This window comes from Heterodontus francisci, chromosome 4 (genome assembly GCF_036365525.1).
Source record: "Heterodontus francisci isolate sHetFra1 chromosome 4, sHetFra1.hap1, whole genome shotgun sequence".
In the NCBI taxonomy this organism is placed as follows: domain Eukaryota; kingdom Metazoa; phylum Chordata; class Chondrichthyes; order Heterodontiformes; family Heterodontidae; genus Heterodontus; species Heterodontus francisci.
Genome location: NC_090374.1, coordinates 148393393 through 148416820, shown reverse-complemented (window position 1 = coordinate 148416820; position 23428 = coordinate 148393393).

The window sequence follows — 23428 nt, the reverse complement described above, 5'->3', positions numbered from 1 at the left end:
GGGTCGTAATAAGCTAACTTATCGGGTAATATCAGCATCTCTTTGATTTTCTCCAAACTCCTCTGTTGTGCTTCCTCCCAGCACCGTGTATTGTCCTGTTGTAACAGCTGACATAGTGGCTCACTGGCGACAGCTAGGTTGAGTAGGAAATTTCCGACTTGGTTTACCATACCCATGAATCTTTGGAGCTTAGTCACGTTCCGAGGAGCTGGAAACTCCTTGATTGTTCTTGTCTTGTGTGGATCAACTCTGACACCAGATGCATCCACAATATGTCCAAGGAACTTGACAGTCAGCTGTAAGAATTCACATTTGTTGTTGATTGCAAGTTCTGCTTTCTCTAGTCATTGCAGCACAGCTCACACTCTAGTGTCATGTTCTGTCTGAGTGAATCCATGGATTAGGACATCATCCATGTGACATATGACTCCATCCAATCCTTCTAGGATGTTTGACATTGTCCTCTGGAAGATTTCTGGCGCTGATGTGATGACAAAGGGTAGTCTGTTGAAGCAAAACCTCCCAAATGGAGTAATGAAGGTTGTGAGCAACTTAGATTCTTCATTGAGGGGTAGTTGCCAAAAAACCTTTGCATTTAGCTTTGTGAAGATTGAACTCTTGCCCAATTTTGCTAAGCTCTCATCCACAGACGACAGAGAATGATCTTCGCGTTCAACTGCTTTGCTCAGCTGCATAAGATCAACACAAATTCTGATAGATCCTTTGGGCTTCGGCACCAGGACCATCTCCAAACACCAGCTAAAATAAAAGCAAAATACTGCAGATGCTGGAAATCTGAAATAAAAACAAGAAATGCTGGAAATACTCAGCAGGTCTGTCAGCATCTGTGGAGAGAGAAGACGAGTTAATGTTTCAGGTCAGTGACCCTACATCAGAACTGGCAAATATTAGAAATGTAAAAGGTTTTAAGCAAGTAAAGCGGGGGTGGCGCAAGAGATAACAGAAGAGAAAGTGTTAATAGGACAAGGTCACAGAGAATAACTGACCAGAAGGTCATGGAGCAAAGGTAAACAGTATGTTAATGGTGTGCTGAAAGACAAAGTGTTAGTACAGAGAGGGTATTAATTGACAGAAAAATGAACAGCCCTGGCCCCAAGTACAAACATGAAAAAAACAGTGGGTAGGCACAGTAGAAACAAACTAAAATAAAATGAACAAATAAAAAAGAAAAAGAAAAAATAACTAAAAATAAAAATAAAAAGGGGGGCCCGTCATGCTCAGAAATTATTGAACTCAATGTTCAGTCCGACAGGCTGTAGTGTGCCTAATCGGTAAATGAGGTGCTGTTCCTCGAGCTTGCAGAGATGTGAGCATGAGAGCAGGGGGGTGTGTTGAAATGGCAAGCAACCGGAAGCTTGGGGTTATGCTTTCGGACTGAGCGGAGGTGGTTCCGCAGAGTGGTCACCCAATCTGCGTTTGGTCTCCCAGTGTAGAGGAGATCACATTGTGAGCAGCGAATACAGTATACTAAATTGAAAGAAGTACAAGTAAATCGCTGCTTCACCTGAAAGGAGTGTTTGGGGCCTTGGATAGTGGAGAGAGAGTAGGTAAATGGACAGGTATTACACCTCCTGCGATTGCATGGGGAGGTGCCATGGGACGGGGACGAGGTGGTAGGGGTAATGAAGGAGTGGACCAGAGGTATTGCGGACGGAACGATCCCTTCGGAATGCTGACAGGGATAGGGAGGGGAAGATGTGTTTGGTAGTGTCGGGTCCCCTTTTTATTTTTATTTTTAGTTATTCTTTTTTCTTTTTTATTCAAAGAACAAAGAACAAAGAACAGTACAGCACAGGAACAGGCCATTCGGCCCTCCAAGCCTGTGCCGATCTTGATGCCTGCCTAAACTAAAACCTTCTGCACTTCCGGGGACCGTATCCCTCTATTCCCATCCTATTCATGCATTTGTCAAGATGCCCCTTAAACATCGCTATCGTACCTGCTTCCACCACCTCCCCCGGCAGCAAGTTCCAGGCACTCACCACCCTCTGTGTAAAGAACATGCCTCGTACGTCCCCTCTAAACGTTGCCCCTCTCACCTTAAACCTATATTCATTTTAATTTAGTTTGTTTCTACTGTGCCTATGCACTTTTTTTCATGTTTGTGCTTGGAGCCAGGGCTGTTCATTTTTCTGTCAATTAACACTCTCCCTGTATTAACGCTTTGTCTTTCACAATACCATTAACATACCGTTTGCCTTTGCTCCATGACCTTCTGGTCTGTTATTCTCTGTGACCTTGTCCTATCAACACCTCTTTTGTTATCTCTTGCGCCACCCCCGCTTTAGTTGCTTAAAACCTATTAATTTCTATTATTTGCCAGTTCTGATGAAGGGTCACTGACCTGAAACGTTAACTCTGCTTCTGTCTCCACAGATGCTGCCAGACCTGTTGAGTATTTCCAGCATTTCTTGTGTTTAATCCAGGCATTAGCTTATTGGTTCTGTCACAGGTGAAATAACCCCCTGCTTCAACATAAGAGTCATTTTCGTTCTTTACTTTTGGCAAGAATGGATGAGGAACTTTTCAGGGTGTAAACAGGTGACCTGGCTTCACCTCTGAATGTAGTTACGTGGTCTGCTGTCTTCAGCTTTCCCAGCCCTGCGAGCAGCTGTGGGAATTCAGCTCTAAAGTTTTTTGGCTGATCTTCTCGGTTTTCCAGTTCCTCTACTCTGCAAATCAGATGCAAGTCAGTGCAAGCTTTTCTGCTCAGAAGTGAGTAATTCTGGTTCTGAATCACATACAATGGGTTGAATTTTATGAGCCCCTCGATGGCGTACAGAGTTCCAAGGCGAGACACTGGTGGTGAGGGGGGAAGAATAAAATTTTCAGGAGAGGAGGGGTGAGGGAGCGGGGAAATCACTTTTTATTGGACGTGGGGATGGTGGGAAGAGGTTGAAGGGCAAAAGTTAGAAGGTTCGGGGGGAAAGTTCGGGTAGGGAAAAAGGCAAATGTTGGTGATATCGGGCAGTGAAATAGGGGCGGCCGTTCTGCCCCCTCTATTTAAATCAGCCCTCTGCGTGATATTGTGGGGGCTGTGCGGTGGCACTTCCATGTCGGAAGGCTGCTGAGTTCAAAGGGACGGCGCGCGAATAAAATCCAGCCCAATGTTTCTGTGATTTCTTTTTCTCGATTATTGCAGGGTTGCTTTCAGTTCTCCAATGACTTTGAGTTCTATCCCTTCCAGCCTGTATAGTTTTTTGCATGATGGTTGAAAAGAGCTTCTCTCTAACCATGGTTAAGCATCAGAAAGAACCAAAACTGCTGCACCAGTATTTAACTTAAAGAGCATCTTGTTTCCCTCTACTAAGATCTCAGCACTCCAGCAACTTCCACTTTGTTCCTGAATCGCTCAAAGGAAAGGCCCTCAATATCATGGATATCATCTATTTCATGGATCTTGCCACCTCTCGAAGGCTTCCCTTTGTACGTATTCGGTACAGGCTTCTTGCTACGACACACATCCAGGAAGTGGCCCATCTTTCTGCATAAATGACATTTAGCCTCTTTGGCAGTGCAGTTTTCCTGCCTGTGTTTCTCTTTACCACACCAATTACAGATATCTTGGGCTGCTGATGGACGCTCTTCCTGTCTCCCCTGCTTTTTTCCGCCAGCTTTCCCTTTTTTATATTTGTCATACTCTACTGAGTCAGCTGCTTTTGAGCTGGGGCTCTCCCTGTCACCTTGAACCACAAATCGATACTGTTTCCTGACACCAGCTTGTCTGCTCAGTTTGATTGCCTTTTCTAAGATCAGATCATCTCTTGACTGCAAGTGGCCAGACAGCATCATCCAACACTCCGATGATTCTGTCTCTGATCTGTTCATCTTTCAAGTTGTCATACTCTCAGTCCTCTGTAAGTCTATACAGGTCATTTATGAATGCATCAATACTTTTCCCTTGACGTTGGGTGCATTTGTTAAATTTGACCTGCTCAACAATGGTATTCTTCCTCAGATTAAAATATGTATCCTGTGATACATATCTGTGAGTGGGAGTGCTGGCCGCTGTGCCAAAGATCACGGCGGGTCCTCAAGATCACAGGTAAATCTATTTAAATGTATTAATTTTATTGATTTGTATATTTTAATTGAGGTCCTATCACCTAGCGGCAGGGGGGCGGGGGGTGGGCTGCCAAGGAGCTTCGCCGTAGCCGGGAGGATCAGGCAGGCCGGACCCTTATGGCGTCAGGGTCTGGTGGGCCTCATCCGGGAGCCATCTTCAGGCACCCATTCCCCCAATTCCCGCCACAGAACTCAATGCCTGGGGGAAGAACAAAATCCAGCCCAGTGTATTCTTTTCAGCTGCGGAAGCTTGCAGGCCTCAGGGTATGTCTCCTGCTACTTGTCAGGTGCGAGCAAGAAAGTTAGAGAAGATTTGAGAAGCACCACATATGCATGCAGCTACAGGAGACCGAAACCTGATGGCGGCCTTTTAATTTCTGTGAGCAGAAACTTATTGTTTTACCGCAAGGTGTCTGGATATCTCAGAGACACCTCTTACGTGTTTTCAAGTGCATCAAGACAAGTCTTTATTGGGTACTGGAATGGAGATGTAAATATCATCGATGGAAGTTGCTGTGGCTATTCTTGCTGCCTAAAGGCACCAGTTTTCCCTTCCAGTTGTTAGTGAAGCTGTAAGGTGTTCACTAATAATCCACAGAACACACGGATTGTGTTATAGACCTCTGCCCAGCTGAATGGGAGAATCTCTAACTCTATCCAGCGCCACTTGCATCATCATGCTTAGTGAGGTAAGTGACTTCCTCACCAGCTCATAGTTGGAAGGGATCCTCACGTTGGGCTGGATTTTATTATCCCGCAACTGGGAGCGGCGGCAGCTGCACAAAATAGCGGCAGTCCCACCTGTGATGTTTGCGGCCAATTGCAGCAAGCAGCAATTTAGCACAATGATGGCGACCGTACTCCCAAATCACGTGGCGGGGGTGGCATTGGCAACGCCGTTAGTGGCGTCACCTGATGTTGGATCAGGTGCCCGCACCATCTTTAAAAGGCTGGTAGCCCTGCATTTGCTCTCCTTGCATTGAATAGCAGCTTACTGCAGCAACACTTCAGTGGTTTGCCATAATTTTGCAACTCAGCAAGCATCCCCCCAGGCATCATTCTGACATGTCAGATATCAGAGCAAGGGTGGCCCCACGGTTCAGTGAGTCCTCTCTGCTGACTCTTCTAGGCTGCAAGGGAAAGGCGGCAGGTCCTCTTCTCCAGTGATGGCAAGAAGAGGTCCTCCCGCCTGACCAAGCAAGCCTGGACGGAGATTGCAGAGGATGTTAGTAGCTGTGGAGTCACCCATTGCAACTGTGTGCTGTGCAGGAAGAGGGTCAATGACCTCCTACGTTCAGCCAAGGTAAGTTGCGTGATACCAGATAGCTGCTGCGATCTGCTTGTCCACAAGAGTAATGACACATGGTTGACACAGCCATTCCAAGGATCGGACGATTATAGCGTAATGATAGCAGATAACTGACTGTATAGGTGAGACCAGTCTCCCTCATTTCTATCTTAGCCCAATTGTAACCAATGAAAGATAGAGTCGGTATGAGAGCAGCAACACTGCGAAGGAGCACCTGCGAACATATTAAAAGACACTTTGACACATACGGGTATTCACAGGTGAAATAGATATGTCATTTTTACTTTAATTAAATGTGTTTTCCTACAAATCATCAGTCTTTATTGTATGAAAACTACATTCTACCATGGAGTGATTATGGGTCTTTCGATTCCATCATGAGTCTTACAGCATTACCAACATGATCACTGACATCATTAGCATGCCAGTTTGCATGATGTTTAATTGTATGAATGATATCACATGGGCAATGGCTCAATTTGTTGCTACCATTCATGCTGGAGTGACAGATGTTACGGAGGCAAAGGACTGGAGACTAAATGCATGATGGTGAGTTTTGTGAGTGAACATATTTATTGAAATTCATGGATTGTGGAAACGCTCAATTATTAGTCTCTGCCTTGCCTCCCTTGTGCACTGTTCACCATGTCTGGCCTCCATCACTGCTCTCTGATTTCCCATGTGTACTTGCTCTTTAGTGCCCTCTATGTTCTCATTGTCAAAAGAGGTCTCATGCTCTCGTACTTCTTCATCTTGCAAGGCCTTCCCCTTCTGCAGTGCGATGTGTAGAAAGCAGCAGACGACAACGATGCTTGTAACTCTGTCTGGTGCATACTGAAGGGCTCCACCAGATTTATCGAGGCAGTGGAACCAAATCTTCAGCATACCAATGTCCTGCTTGATGGTCACTCGGGTGGAGCCGTGGCAGGCATTGTAACGCTCTTCAGCATCATTGCTGGGGTTCCTTACTGGTATCAGAAGCCTTGTCATCAAGGGGTAGCCCTTATCCCCAAGAATCCACCCCTGAAGGTGAACGGAGGGAGTGAAAAGCAGTGGCATCTGGGAGTGGCGAAGTATGTATGAGTCATGGCAGCTGCCCAGGAAGCGGGCACACACTGGTAGGAAGCACTTTCTGCGGTCGCATACTAGTTGGATATTAATTGAATGAAACCCCTTTCTGTTTATGAAGTCGGCTGGTCCGTGGGAGCCTTGATGGCCACATGCATGCAGTCGATCACACCATAGACCTGTGGAGATCCCGCAAAGGCCCCAAATCCAATGGCCTCTCAGCCTGAGTCTCAGGGTCTGTCCTGTAGCGTACATAGCCACTGGCCCTCCTGAACAGAGTATTGGTCACCTGCTTGATGCAGCGGTGCACTGGGGACTGAGACACCCCACACGTATCGCCGTAAGATCCTTGTAATGATCCAGAGGCATAAAAGTTTAGGGCCATGGTAATTTTGAGGGCCACAGGCATAGGGTGACCACCAAAATTCATTGGTTGCAAATCATCATTCAGCAGTTTTGGTGAAGGCCTCACTGGACATCTGCAGTCGTCTCTGGCAGTTGCGCGAAGATATCTGCAAGTATGTCATCTGAGTCCTACAGACTCGCTGGCGTAGCTGGGCTCTCCTTCGCCTGGCAGCTGCTGCTGCTCGTGTCCAGAGCTTCCTCGAGCCGCAGCTGCCTCTTGGGCCCGTCTCCAGTGGAGATGCCTCATCACAGCAAGGGGATCCAGGAAAACAGGGTGCATCATACCCATCTCTATCCTCCTTGTAACTTCGGCTTCCTTCAAGAGGTCAAGTACTCCGATCTGGGCAAAGATTTGTGTTAATTTTGGTTCTGTAGGATTCTGGCATGAGCTCTGTGGTAAAGTTTGATGTTGCTCTCACAACATCTTCAATAAGTGCGAGCCATCATGACCATACCAATACCATTTGAGATGCCTGCACTGGACCCCCAAAAAAAACAACCTATACATTTGCCGAGTTCTGCCCAACCCCTGCCCCCCCAACAGTTTCCACTTGTAGATTTCTCCCCTTCTCCCCCAATAGTATCCACTTGCTGAGTTCCAACCTTCTCTCACATCTGCAGATTGAGCTTAGTGGCAATGTCCGATGCTTAAAAAAAAGTCCACAAGGTAACAACAGATAACTTATCTAAACTTTGCAGGCACTGAGGACTCTCACCTCAGCAGTGGCAGCTTTTCAAAGATGGGAAAGTGAAGGCATGTGAGTGCTGCACATCATGCAGATGATTGCGAACGCCTGGTAGGATTGCAGCGAATTAGATATAAATTCATGCAAGACTGTATTTAACATATTTAAATTACAATCTCATCACATTGCCGCAGATGTGCTTCCACGGAACTTCACCGCCTCCGAGAAAATCGGAAATCAGCATTACGGCGTCGGGTTCTGTAGTGGCGGACAAATCCATGCCAATTCTCCAGCAACCCCACTCCACCCTCGCCAAAAAATCCGTCTTCCAGCAGAGTATAAAATCCAGCCCATTAGCTCCGTTAGATCAGTCATGAAGTGATCTACCAGTGGCCAGGTGCATGTCCGCACCCATGATCAGTGGCTCGGTACTGCATTGTCTCATCACGTATTAATATTCTTTGAAGTGCACTTGCTTCAAGTGATGTGGGTAATGCAGAGGGCTGAGGGGATTGTGAGGATTGGGCTTGTTGCCTTTGTGTGAAAACAAAGATGGTATGAAAGAGCACATGGTATGTTTTTGCAGTGACTGCATTGACGTAAACACTTCCTTATACCAGGTGTAGGAAATGTGTTTTTTGTTTATTCACAGAATGTGGATGTCACTGGGAAGGCCAGCATTTATTGCTCATCCCTAATTGCTTCTTGGACCATTGCAGTCTATGTGGAGTGTGTGCCCCCACTGTGCTGTTATGTTAGGTAGGGAGTTTGAGGATTTTGACACAGTGACAAGGAAGGAATGGCGATATAGTTCTAAGTCAGGATGGTGTGTGGCTTGGAGGGAACTTTGAATTGGTGGTGTTCCCATGCATCTATTGCCTTTGGCATTCTAGGATTGGGAGGTGCTACTGAAGAAGCCTTGATGAGTTACATAAGAACGTAAGAAATAGGAGGAGGTGTAAGTCATTCGTCTCCTCGAGCTTGCTTCACCTTTCAATAAGATCATGGCTGATCTGATTGTGGCCTTAACTTCATTATCCTGCCTGCCCCCCATAACCCTTGACTCCCTTGTAGATCAAAAATCTGTCTAACTCAGCTTTGAATATATTCAATGACCCAGCCTCCACTGCTCTTTGGGGAAGAGAATTCCAAAGATTTACGACCTTCTGAGACAAGAAATTCCTCCTCATCTCCATCTTAAAAGGGGGACTTCTTATTCTGAAACTGTTTCCCCTAGTTCTAGATTCCTCTATGAGGGGAAACATTCTCTCAGCAATTACCCTGTCAAACCCCCTTAGAATCTTATATGTTTCAATAAAATCATCCCTCATTCTTCTAAACTCCAATGAGTATGGGCCCAACTTGTACAATCTTTCCTTACAAGACAACACCTTCATTCCAGGAAACAGCCTCGCAAACCATTTCTAAACTGCTTCCAATGCAAGTATACCCCTCCTTAAGTAAGAAGAGCAAAATTGTACACAGTACTCTAGGTGTGGTCTCACCAACATCCTGTACAGTTATAGCAAGACTTTCCTACTTTCATACTCCATCTGCCTTGCAATAAATGCCAACATTCCATTTGCCTTCCTAATTACTTGCTGTACCTGCATGTTCACTTTTTGTGATTCATGTAAAAGGTCACCCAGACCCTTCCATACAGCAGCAATCTGCAGTCTCTCTCCATGTAAATAATATACTGTTTTTCTTTTCTTCCTGCCAAAGGGGACAACCTCACATTTTCCACATTATACTCCATCTGCCAAATTTTTTGCTCATTCACTTAACCTATCTGTATCTCTTTGCAGATACTTTGGGCTGGATTTTGTTCTCCCCAGGCGTCAGGTTTCATTGCGGCAGCGGGGCCTGAAGTTGCCTGCAGGAGAAGGCTGCCACGAGCCCCGACGCTGGGAGGGTCTGGCCCGATATTATCGGTGGCGACAAGGCTTCATGGCAGCCCACCCTCCCGCTGCTCAGTGACAAGACCCCAATTTGAATATTTAAATCAATTTAAATGAATGAATTAATGAAGCTCACATCACTGCCTGATGCCCCACTGCGATCCTCGGCCCAGTTGCCAGCACTCCCGTGCCTTCGGATCCCCGTCCGGGGAAAGAAAGCACCACATTGGTGAGGAGTGGAGAGGAGGTACGTTTATCAGTGAGGGCGGGGGGGGGGGGGAGGGAGCAGAGTCAAATTAATGTCAAGGGGATGGTGGGAAGGGTTGTAGTTGACAGTTAGTGCAGTTTTGGGGGGGAAGGTCAGATGGTAAAGGTAAGTGTTTTGCGGGGGGAAGGGCAAATAATTAATTCAATTGTCATGGGGGTTTGGAGAGTGGCAAGAGAAATGTATTTATTTATTTTAATTCACTTTAAATATTTAAATTAGCCAGTAGGGCTAACAGCTCTTTAAAAATGGTGTCAGCGCCTGCGCACGGGCAGCTGACGCCGTTGCTGGAGATGGACAGCCCACACCTCCACGTGTTCGGGGGACAGCCCGTCCCGGCTATTTAAATAAGCTGCCGCGCTGACATGCGGCCTGTACGGGCAGGCCGCCATTTTTCTCGCCCATCGTCGGTTCAGTCCTTTGTGTCTTCATTACAACTTACTTTTCTACCTATGTTTGTATCATCCGCAAATTTGGCTACAGAACACTCAGTCCCTTCATCCAAGTCATTAATATAGATCATAAATAGTTGAGACCCCTGCACTGATCCCTATGGCACTCCACTAGTTACAATTTGCCAAACTGAAAATGCCCCATTTATCCCAACTCTCTGTTTTCTATTAGTTAGCCAATCCCCTATCCGTGCTAATATATTACCCCCAACAACATGATCTCTTAACTTGTATAGTAATGAACTTCTGATCATTTAGGATGCTGAAGGGGTGATAGTGAGCAGTTATAGGGAAGTAGTGACACCTAAGTTACAGGATAAAGGTAGCTGGGTGACCGTCAGGGGAGGGAAAGGGAATAGGCGCACAGTGCAGGGATCCCCTGTGGCCGTTCCCCTCAATAATACGTATACCGTTTTGGATACGGTTGTGGTGGGGGGGGACCTACCAGAGGAAAGCCACAGTGGCCAGGTCTCTGGCACTGAGCCTGGCTCAGTGGCTCAGAAGGGAAGGGGGGAGAATAGGAGAGCGATAGTGATAGGAGATTCAATGGTTAGAGGAACAGACAGGAGATTCTGTGGTCGCGAATGAGACTTCCGGATGGTATGATGCCTCCCGGGTGCCAGGGTCAGGGATGTCTCGGATCGAGTCCACAGGATTCTTAAGGGGGAGAGGGAGCAGCCAGAGGTCGTGGTACATATCGGTACCAATGACATAGCTAGGAAAAGGGATGAGGACCTGAAAAGCGAATACAGGGAGTTAGGATGGAAGCTGAAAGGCAGGACGAGCAGAGTAGTAATCTCAGGATTGTTACCGGTGTCACGTGCTAGTGAGGCTAGAAACAGGGAGCGAGTGCAGCTGAACATGTGGCTACAGAACTGGTGTAGGAGGGAGGGATTCAGATATGTGGATCATTGGGATACCTTCTGGGGAAGGTGGGACCTGTACAAGAAGGACGGGTTGCATCTGAACTGGAGGGGCACCAATATCCTGGGCGGGAGGTTTGCTAGAGCTCTTCGGGAGGGTTTAAACTAGTTTGGCAGGGGGATGGGAACCGGAGCTACGGATCAGTGGATGGGGTAGCTGTTGAACAGGCAGATACCGAGTGCAGAGAGTTTGTGAGGAAGGTTAGACAATTGACAGGGCAAAGTTGCAGCCAGTATGATGGGTTGAAGTGTGTCTATTTTAACGCAAGAAGTGTCAGAAATAAGGGTGATGAACTTAGAGCATGGATCAGTACTTGGAGCTACGATGTTGTGGCCATTACGGAGACGTGGATATCACAGGGGCAGGAATGGATGTTGGATGTTCCGGGGTTTAGATGTTTCAAAAGGAATAGGGAGGGAGGTAAAAGAGGTGGGGGAGTGGCATTGCTAATCAGGGATAGTATCACAGCTGCAGAAAGGGAGGTCGTCGAGGAGGGTTTGTCTACTGAGTCAGTATGGGTGGAAGTCAGAAACAGAAAAGGAGCAGTCACTTTGTTGGGAGTTTTCTATAGATCCCCCCAATAGCAACAGAGACACGGAGGAACAGATTGGGAGGCAGATTTTGGAAAGGTGCAGAAGTAACAGGGTTGTTGTCATGGGTGACTTCAACTTCCCTAATATTGATTGGAACCTCCTTAGTGCAAATAGTTTGGATGGAGCAGTTTTTGTCAGGTGTGGCCAGGAAGGTTTCCTGACTCAGTATGTATATAGGCCGACTAGAGGGGAGACTTTGTTGGTCTTGGTGCTTGGCAACGAACCAGGCCAGGTGGCAGATCTCTCGGTGGAAGAGCATTTCGGTGATAGTGGTCACAACTCCCTGACCTTTACTATAGTCATGGAGAGAGACAGGAGCAGACGGGATGGGAAAATATTTAACTGGGGGAGGGGGAATTACAATGCTATTAGGCAGGAACTGGGGAGCATAAACTGGGAACAGATGTTCTCAGGGAAATGCACGACAGAAATGTGGAGGTTGTTTAGGGAGCACTTGCTGCGACTGCTGGATAGGTTTGTCCCGATGAGGCAAGGAAGGGATGATAGGGTGAAGGAACCTTGGATGACAAGAGATGTGGAACAGCTAGTCAAGAGGAAGAAGGAAGCTTACTTAAGGTTGAGGAAGCAAGGATCAGACAGGGCTCTAGAGGGTTACAAGGTAGCCAGGAAGGAACTGAAGAATGGACTTAGGAGAGCTAGAAGGGGACATGAAAAAGTCTTGGCGGGTAGGATTAAGGAAAATCCCAAGGCGTTCTACACTTATGTGAGGAACAAGAGGATGGCCAGAGTGAGGGTAGGGCCGATCAGGGATAGTGGAGGGAACTTGTGCCTGGAGTCGGAGGAGGTAGGGGAGGTCCTTAATGAATACTTTGCTTCAGTATTCACTAGTGAGAGGGACCTGGTCGTTTGTGAGGACAGCGTGGAACTGGCTGATATGCTCGAACAGGTTGAGGTTAAGAGGGAGGATGTGCTGGAAGTTTTGAATGATATGAGGACAGATAAGTCCCTGAGGCCAGACGGGATATACCCAAGGATATTACGGGAAGCGAGGGAAGAGATTGCCGCGCCTTTGGCGATGATCTTTGCATCCTCACTGTCCACTGGAGTAGTACCGGATGATTGGAGGGTGGCAAATGTTGTTCCCTTGTTCAAGAAAGGGAATATGGATAACCCTGGGAATTATAGACCAGTCAGTCTTACGTCGGTAGTGGGCAAATTATTGGAGAGGATTCTGAGAGACAGGATTTATGATTATTTGGAAAAGCATAGTTTGATTAGAGACAGTCAGCATGGCTTTGTGAGGGGCAGACCATGCCTCACAAGCCTTATTGAATTCTTTGAAGATGTGACAAAACACATTGATGAAGGAAGAGCAGTGGATGTGGTGTATATGGATTTTAGCAAGGCGTTTGATAAGGTTCCCCATGGTAGGCTCATTCAGAAAGTAAGGAGGCATGGGATACAGGGGAAGTTGGCTGTCTGGATACAAAATTGGCAGGCCCATAGAAGACAGAGGGTGGTAGTAGCTGGAAAGTATTCAGCATGGAGCTTGGTGACCAGTGGTGTTCCGCAGGGATCTGTTCTGGGACCTCTGCCCTTTGTGATTTTTATAAATGATTTGGATGAGGAAGTGGAAGGTTGGGTTAGCAAGTTTGCCGATGACACGAAGGTTGCTGGAGTTGTGGATAGTGTGGAAGGCTGTTGTAGGTTGCAACGGGACATTGACAGGATGCAGAGCTGGGCTGAGAAGTGGCAGGTGGAGTTCAACCTGGAAAAGTGTGAAGTGATTCATTTTGGAAGGTCGAATTTGAATGCAGAATACAGGCTTAAAGACAGGATTCTTGGTAGTGTGGAGGAACAGAGGGATCTTGGGGTCCATGTCCATAGATCGCTCAAAGTTGCCACCCAAGTTGATAGGGTTGTTAAGAAGGCGTATGGTGTGTTGGCTTTCATTAACAGGGGGATTGAGTTTAAGAGTCGCGAGGTTATGCTGCAGCTCTATAAGGCCCTGGTTCGACCACACTTGGAATATTGTGTTCAGTTCTGGTCGCCTCATTATAGAAAGGATGTGGAAGCTTTAGAGAGGGTGCAGAGGAGATTTACCAGGATGCTGCCTGGACTGGAGGGCATGTCCTACGAAGAAAGATTGAGGGAGCTAGGGCTTTTCTCATTGGAGCGAAGAAGGATGAGAGGTGACTTGATAGAGGGGTACAAGATGATGAGAGGCATAGATAGAGTGGATAGCCAGAGACATTTTCCCAGGGTGGAAAGGGCTATCACCAGGGGGCATAATTTTAAGGTGATTGGAGGAAGATTTCGGGGAGATGTCAGAGGTAGGTCCTTTACACAGAGAGTGGTGGGTGCGTGGAATGCGCTGCCAGCGGTGGTAGTAGAAGCAGATACATTAGGGACATTTAAGCGACTCTTGGATAGGTACATGGATGATAGTAGAATGAAGGGTAGGTAGTTAGTTTGATCTTAGAGTAGGTTAAAGGTTCGGCACAACATCGTGGGCCGAAGGGCCTGTACTGTGCTGTACTGTTCTATGTTCTATGTTCGTTGTAACCTGTTATGTGGCACCTTATCGAATGACTTTTGGAAATCCAAATACACTAGATCTACTGGTTCCCCTTTATCCACCCTCTTGTTAGATCCTCAAAGAGCTCTATTAAATTTGTCAAATACAATTTCCCTTTCATAAAACCATGTTGACTCTAACTGATTGTGTAATGATTTTCTGAATGTCCTGCTACTACTTCCTGAATAATGGATTCCAGCATTTTCCCAATGACAGATGTTAGGCTAACTGGCCTATAGTTTCCTGCTGTCACCCTCCTTTCTTGAATGGAGGTGTTACATTTGCAGTTTTCCAATCTGTTGGGACCTTTCCAGAATCTAGGGAATTTTGGAATATTACAACCAATGCATCCATTATCTTTGCAGCCACTTCTTTTCAGACTCTAGAATGCTGGCCATCAGGCCCAGGGGACTAGATGGCCTTTAGTCCTATCAGTTTTCCTAGTACTTTTTCTCTAATGTTAGTGATTGTTTTAAGTTCCTCCTTTTTTACTCTTGATTTTCTACTATTCTTGGGATGCTTTTTGTGGCTTATACTGTGAAGACAGATACAAAATATTTGTTCAAAGTCTCTGCCATTTCCTTGTTTCCGATTATTAATTCCCCAGTCTCATCCTCTAAGGGACCAATGCTTACTTTTTTAAATATATTTTTCGAAGCTTTTACTGTCTGTTTTGACACTTCTTGCTAGTTTACTGTCATACTCTTATTTTTGTCTCTTCTTTTAGTCATCCTCTGCTGATTTCTAAAATTTTCCCAATCTTCTGGCCTACCAATAATCTTTGCATCATTTTATGCTGTTTCTTTCAATTTGATACCACCATTAACTTCCTTAGTTAGCCACGGATGGTACATCCTTCTCATAGTTTTTCTTTCTCAATGGAATATATCTTTGAGAGTTATCAAATATCTCCTTAAATGTCTGTCACTGCTTCTCTACAGTTAACTTTTAACTTATTTTCCCAGTCCACTTTAGCCAACTCTGTCTTCATAACCTTGTAATTGCCTTTATTTAAGTTTAAGATACTAATTTCAGACCCAAAATTCTCACCCTCAAAATGAATGTGAAATTCATCATGTTATGATCCCTCTTGCCTAGAGGATCCTTTACTATGAGGTCATTTATTAATCCTGTCTCATTACACATTACCAGGTCTAAAGTAGCCTGCTCCTAGGTTGGAACATATTGTTCTAAGAAACTGTCCTTAAACACTCCATGAACTCATCCTCCAGGCTTCCTTTGCCAATTTGATTAGTCCAATTTATGTGAAGATTAAAATCACCCATGATTATTGCAATTCCTTTCCTACAAGCCCCCATTATTTCTTGATTTATACGCTGTCCTACAGTGGAACTACTGTTAGGGGGCTTATAAATGACTCCCACCAGTAACTTCTTTCCTTTGCTATTTCTTATCTCTACCTAAACTGATTCTACATCTTGATGATCTTCTGAGCCAAGAACATTTCTCACTACTGTACTGATCTCATCCTTTATTAACAGAGCTACCCCACCTCCTTTTCCTTTCTTCCTATCCTTTGGAAATATTAAATACCCTTTAATATTTAGTTCCCAGCCTTGGTCACCTTGCAACCAAGTCTCTGTAATGGCTATCATATCATACCTATTTATTTCTATTTGTGCGATCAATTCATCCATCTTGTTACAAATACTGCATGCATTCAGATAATGAGCCTTTAATTCTGTCTTTTTACTATTTTTCCCTTCAGCTAGTGTCCCACCCAGCAGATCTTGCTACTCCTATGACCAACACACCATCTCTGGGGTTGCAACTGACACCCACAGTTCTCCAGCTTATCTTAATGAGGTTGTCCTAATTTCACATGATCCCTCAATTGGGACGTGCAGTGGCCACTGCATTGTGATTGTGCTCAAGTTTGGAGCAATTTAATTTCTAAGACTTATAATACAATCACAAGCAGCCAACATTGCACTTGTGCAAGAACACCCTTGGGCACTTAGTTGTTTATATTTTATTCTTACAATGAGAAAGTTGCAGTGTAGATTCACTGGGTTAAGAAAAACCCAGTTTTTGTTTAATTAGCGCCAAGGAGGTTAAGCAATAATCTGATAGAAGTCTTCAGAATTCATTGGTAGTATGCAAATAACTAGTTTTCACTGATCAGTAAGATCCAGTGAGAGGGCACAAAGTTAAAACAATCACAAAAGATTTGTGAAAAAAATTCTTTACACAGTGGGTGGTTAGAATGTAGAAATCTCTGCAAAAAACTGTCATTGAAGCAGATTCCGTGAATTATTTTTCTAACTACTATCTAATTCCCTTTTAAAAAGAGATATGGAGAACAAGCATGTCATGGGATTAGACAAGTAGGGATGGGATACTGAAGCATATAGGAATTGATCAGGAGAATAGGATTAGACTAGTGGGATATTAAAGGATATGGGGAGTGAGCAGAAGAGTTAGATTAGACGAGTTGGATATGAAGGGATATGGGGTGTGAGCAGGAGAGTGGGATCTGACTAGGTGGTGTATGTAGAGAACAGCACTTATACAAACTTGATCGAAAGACCTATTTTTGTGCTGGAACAGTCTGTGATTGTGTGACTCATTACTGACTGATTTTGAGTTCTGAAATAAATATGAGGAGATGCAGCTGGTGTAAGGATTCGGAATACATTATGAAATAAAAAGAGCCACTCTGCATTGTTCCTGCCTGAATACTTCCACATCCACTGATCATTTCCACAACTGTATCTGTGTTCAGCTCTGAATGTATTTGCAAGAGGTCAGTGTACATCCCACGTTCAAAATTACTTTAGAAAAAATTGAAGAGTTCGTACTTTACCTTTCTTACTTTTGCCAGAAAGTGTGGTGGAAGCAGATGCAATAGTAATTTTCAAAAGAGAATTGAATATATACAGGAAAAATTTGCAAGGCTATGGGGAAACAGCAGACAAGATCACTCTTTCAAAGAGCCGACACAAGCACGATGGGCTAAATGGCCTCTTCTGTGTTGTATCATTCTACCTTGTTCTGTTCTAATATGCTTTAAATAAATTCTGGTTCATTTCACTGCTTTTGAAAATGGTTGTCCTTGGGGTTTTTAAATGCAGTATTTTTCAGTAATACGTCAATTTGAAGAGAAAGAGGTGAGAATAACAAACAGCAAGTCCTAGCATGATCGGCAAATGACTTGTTTTACTGTAGTAACTGACAGAAGATTCATGATGGGACAAATGTAGATAGCAAACTTTGATATATAGAGTACAGAATCTCCTGTGAAGGTGTTCATGGTTGGTCAGATAAGGACAGGAGGGTTATACAATATAACATATAATGTATAATTCTGAAACTAAGGTGAGCTTTGTTTTCTGGACCTGTCCCATCAAAGTGTCTGAATTTAACTTTTGTGAGGAATTGCTATCAGCCAGAAGGTGCTCCCTCAGGCCACGCATGGTGTCCTTGAGCCCACCCCTTATCTCTTCCACCCAGGGACTCCCCAAGGAATCCCCTTCCACAATACTAACTTTCTGCCAGGACACTTCCCATGGGTCCCCAGCACCCTTGAGCTCCTAACCTAATTTCCACTCCAGCCCATCACTTGTGCTTGTTTCAGGCAGGAGACTGCATTGCAGTGTTTAAATGAGGCCCAAAGTTTAAATCATCCAGGGCTTGCACTGAACTCTCCGTGAGTGTTCCCCTCCTGCCCCGAATATGCCCCAAGTTAAAATCGACTCTTAAAAATGTGACTCAGAAATGGTGACACAGGAAGTTAGCTTATCATGCACACCATTACATTATAGAGATCATTGCTTTTGTTAATAATAAGAAATAGCAACAGCTTGCATTTAATGCAATTAAAGATGCTTCACAGGAGCATCTCAAATAAAATTTCACACCGAGTCACATAAAAAGATATTAGGTCACACCAAAAGCTTGGTCAAAGAGATAGAACGCGAATTTCGTTTCTGTAGCACTGCTGGAAGTGGCGCTGTGTAAGCCTTGCGCCCTTCTGGAGGTGTACACAGCACTGCCAGCTGCCTCTGATGCGGCCTGTGCGGGCACACCCTCTTCAGAAGGGCGTGAAGTAGTGTTATCCTGACGTCAAACAGCCTACCCGGCTGATGTGATGCCAGACTTCCTCATTTGGACCATGCAGGTCCATGGAACAAATTTGCATGTCACTCTGCAAAGAGGCAGTATTAAGCTGTAAGATGGGCCCTGCACTAGTGTAATTAAATGGGCCAGGCGCCTAACTTGCAGGCAAGCTCATTTTGAAGAACATATGCTCTTGCAAAATGTCTGGCAGTATTGTGGAGTCTTTCTGGAGATGTTTTGGTGAGTTCCTGGATTTGGCAGAGAGCTTTGCTGCATCCTGACAGGGATTGGAGGAGGAGTGTATTACCTGTGCACATAAAGGCTGCAACAGGTATGTTGGCAGCAGTTACAATGCCTTGAGGTCTGCAGCAAGACAGGAGATGGAGCAAAGGCTGCAGAGAGGACAAGTGCTAGGTGATGCCCTCTGTCAAGTTGAAGCCAGCTTCCTCCATGCTCCTTGATTGTGGCAGAAGTCTGTCTGGCTGGCTGGAAATCAGAAGGGGAAGATTGGTGTGAGGGAAGGGGTGTGGTTTGGAAAGCAAGAGGCCCATGGTCACACCATCAGCAGCTTGCTCATCATGCCAGATAGTCGGATGAGGGTGATCTGGGAGTTGAGAAGGGGCATAAGGAAGGAACCTAGCATTATCCTCAATGTTCTCAATGGCACCGGATGCCACAGGCTCTGTTGCAGCCAAGCCCATGATGTGGAGAACCATCTCCTCCGTAGGGCTCAGCAGATGCAGCTCTCCTTATCCCTTGCCAGCTTTGCCCTGCTCCCTTCCATTGTGTGCCTTCCTGTCATGCAAGAGAGAGGACAGAAAGTCAGTGGTTGTGTAGCACTATGTTTGGGTGATGTCCCTGCCATATCTGAATAGCTAGAAGTATGTGGAGGCAGCAAGTGGTGTGTGTGAGGCTGACAGTATTGATACGTGTGTTAGGATGAGGTGGAGTATCTGGATGTTAGATATGAGTTCTGGGTGTTAGGAAGTGCTGCTGAGTGAGTGATGGGGTGTGGTGCATTGAGCAGTGGGTGAGAGGCTGCTGGTGTGGTAGGTAGGAGATGTCCTTTGAAGATGCATTTACTGACCACCCACATGAAGTCATGAGACTTCTTGTGCCACTACTGCCAGGTCTTTGGGGCCAGACACTGAGAATTGAGTTCCCTGGCAACCTGCTCCCAATCCCTTCTGAGTGTGGTTCTTGAAGACCTCCTGGCTTCCCAAAGAACCATGGCATTTCTCCTTCCTTCCACCTCCTGCACTAATGCCTCCAGGGCTGTATCCATCACACTTTTACACTCTCTATCCCCTGGTGTTCCAGTTTCCATGTTTTAAATTGCAGCGATATTATTCAGTGCAGTGTACCTTTAAGAGGGACCGATTGCCTTTAAGAAAAGAAGGCTGACTGCACCATGTGCTCTCAGCACAATGCTCTTTGGCCCTCTGCTAAGCACAGAGGCAGCTAGCAGGACGAAAAGGAAGCCAACAGGACGGCAGACACTCATCCCTGTATTATAATCATAGTAATGAGGTGGCAGCACCAAATCACCATGCTGCCCACCTCCAATGGACCAGCACGGACAGGTGATGAATCATGATCCCTGTGCCTGAAAAACAGGGAAAGCCAATTTTTAGCCTGAAAACTTTAAGGGGCAATTTAAAGGAGGAGAGGTAGAAAGCTGGAGAGGTTTTGGGATGGACTGGCTCTATACCCCAGGGACACTAATTGTCTATACTCAGGACTGGCTCTATACCCCAGGGACACGTATTGTCTATACTCAGGACTGACTCTGTACCCCAGGGACACTAATTGTCTTTACTCAGGACTGACTCTGTACCCCAGGGACACGCATTGTCTATACTCAGGACTGACTCTGTACCCCAGGGACACGCATTGTCTATACTCAGGACTGACTCTGTACCCCAGGGACACTAATTGTCTTTACTCAGGACTGACTCTGTACCCCAGGGACACGCATTGTCTATACTCAGGACTGACTCTGTACCCCAGGGACACGAATTGTCTTTACTCAGGACTGACTCTGTACCCAGGGACACTAATTGTCTATACTCAGGACTGACTCTGTACCCCAGGGACACTAATTGTCTTTACTCAGGACTGACACTGTACCCCAGGGACACGCATTGTCTATACTCAGGACTGACTCTGTACCCCAGGGACACGAATTGTCTTTACTCAGGACTGACTCTGTACCCAGGGACACTAATTGTCTATACTCAGGACTGACTCTGTACCCCAGGGACACTAATTGTCTTTACTCAGGACTGACACTGTACCCAGGGACACTAATTGTCTATACTCAGGACTGACTCTGTACCCCAGGGACACGAATTGTCTTTACTCAGGACTGACTCTGTACCCAGGGACACTAATTGTCTATACTCAGGACTGACTCTGTACCCCAGGGACACGAATTGTCTTTACTCAGGACTGACTCTGTACCCAGGGACACTAATTGTCTATACTCAGGACTGACTCTGTACCCCAGGGACACTAATTGTCTTTACTCAGGACTGACACTGTACCCAGGGACACTAATTGTCTTTACTCAGGACTGACTCTGTACCCAGGGACACTAATTGTCTATACTCAGGACTGACTCTGTACCCCAGGGACACTAATTGTCTTTACTCAGGACTGACACTGTACCCAGGGACACTAATTGTCTATACTCAGGACTGACTCTGTACCCCAGGGACACTAATTGTCTTTACTCAGGACTGACACTGTACCCAGGGACACTAATTGTCTATACTCAGGACTGACTCTGTACCCCAGGGACACGAATTGTCTTTACTCAGGACTGACTCTGTACCCAGGGACACTAATTGTCTATACTCAGGACTGACTCTGTACCCCAGGGACACTAATTGTCTATACTCAGGACTGACTCTGTACCCCAGGGACACGCATTGTCTATACTCAGGACTGACTCTGTACCCCAGGGACACGAATTGTCTTTACTCAGGACTGACTCTGTACCCAGGGACACTAATTGTCTATACTCAGGACTGACTCTGTACCCCAGGGACACTAATTGTCTTTACTCAGGACTGACACTGTACCCAGGGACACGAATTGTCTTTACTCAGGACTGACTCTGTACCCAGGGACACTAATTGTCTATACTCAGGACTGACTCTGTACCCCAGGGACACTAATTGTCTTTACTCAGGACTGACTCTGTACCCCAGGGACACGAATTGTCTTTACTCAGGACTGACTCTGTACCCCAGGGACACTAATTGTCTATACTCAGGACTGACTCTGTACCCCAGGGACACGAATTGTCTTTACTCAGGACTGACTCTGTACCCCAGGGACACTAATTGTCTTTACTCAGGACTGGCTCTGTATCACAGGGACACTAATTGTCTATACTCAGGACTGACTCTGTACCCCAGGGACACGAATTGTCTTTACTCAGGACTGGCTCTGTATCCCAGGGACACTAATTGTCTTTACTCAGGACTGACTCTGTACCCCAGGGACACTAATTGTCTTTACTCAGGACTGGCTCTGTACCCCAGGGACACGTATTGTCTATACTCAGGACTGGCTCTGTACCCCAGGGACACTAATTGTCTATACTCAGGACTGACTCTGTACCCCAGGGACACGTATTGTCTATACTCAGGACTGACTCTGTACCCCAGGGACACTAATTGTCTTTACTCAGGACTGGCTCTATACCCCAGGGACACTAATTGTCTATACTCAGGACTGGCTCTGTACCCCAGGGACACGTATTGTCTATACTCAGGACTGACTCTGTACCCCAGGGACACTAATTGTCTTTACTCAGGACTGACTCTGTACCCCAGGGACACTAATTGTCTTTACTCAGGACTGACTCTGTACCCAGGGACACTAATTGTCTTTACTCAGGACTGACTCTGTACCCCAGGGACACTAATTGTCTTTACTCAGGACTGACTCTGTACCCCAGGGACACTAATTATCTATACTCAGGACTGACTCTGTACCCCAGGGACACTAATTGTCTATACTCAGGACTGACTCTGTACCCAGGGACACTAATTGTCTTTACTCAGGACTGACTCTGTACCCCAGGGACACTAATTGTCTTTACTCAGGACTGACTCTGTACCCCAGGGACACTAATTGTCTATACTCAGGACTGACTCTGTACCCAGGGACACTAATTGTCTATACTCAGGACTGACTCTGTACCCAGGGACACTAATTGTCTTTACTCAGGACTGACTCTGTACCCCAGGGACACGAATTGTCTATACTCAGGACTGACTCTGTACCCCAGGGACACTAATTGTCTTTACTCAGGACTGACTCTGTACCCAGGGACACTAATTGTCTATACTCAGGACTGACTCTGTACCCCAGGGACACTAATTGTCTTTACTCAGGACTGACTCTGTACCCCAGGGACACTAATTATCTATACTCAGGACTGACTCTGTACCCCAGGGACACTAATTGTCTATACTCAGGACTGACTCTGTACCCAGGGACACTAATTGTCTTTACTCAGGACTGACTCTGTACCCCAGGGACACTAATTGTCTTTACTCAGGACTGACTCTGTACCCAGGGACACTAATTGTCTTTACTCAGGACTGACTCTGTACCCCAGGGACACTAATTGTCTATACTCAGGACTGACTCTGTACCCAGGGACACTAATTGTCTATACTCAGGACTGACTCTGTACCCAGGGACACTAATTGTCTTTACTCAGGACTGACTCTGTACCCCAGGGACACTAATTGTCTTTACTCAGGACTGACTCTGTACCCAGGGACACTAATTGTCTTTACTCAGGACTGACTCTGTACCCCAGGGACACTAATTGTCTATACTCAGGACTGACTCTGTACCCCAGGGACACTAATTGTCTATACTCAGGACTGACTCTGTACCCAGGGACACTAATTGTCTTTACTCAGGACTGACTCTGTACCCCAGGGACACTAATTGTCTATACTCAGGACTGACTCTGTACCCCAGGGACACTAATTGTCTTTACTCAGGACTGACTCTGTACCCAGGGACACTAATTGTCTTTACTCAGGACTGACTCTGTACCCCAGGGACACGAATTATCTATACTCAGGACT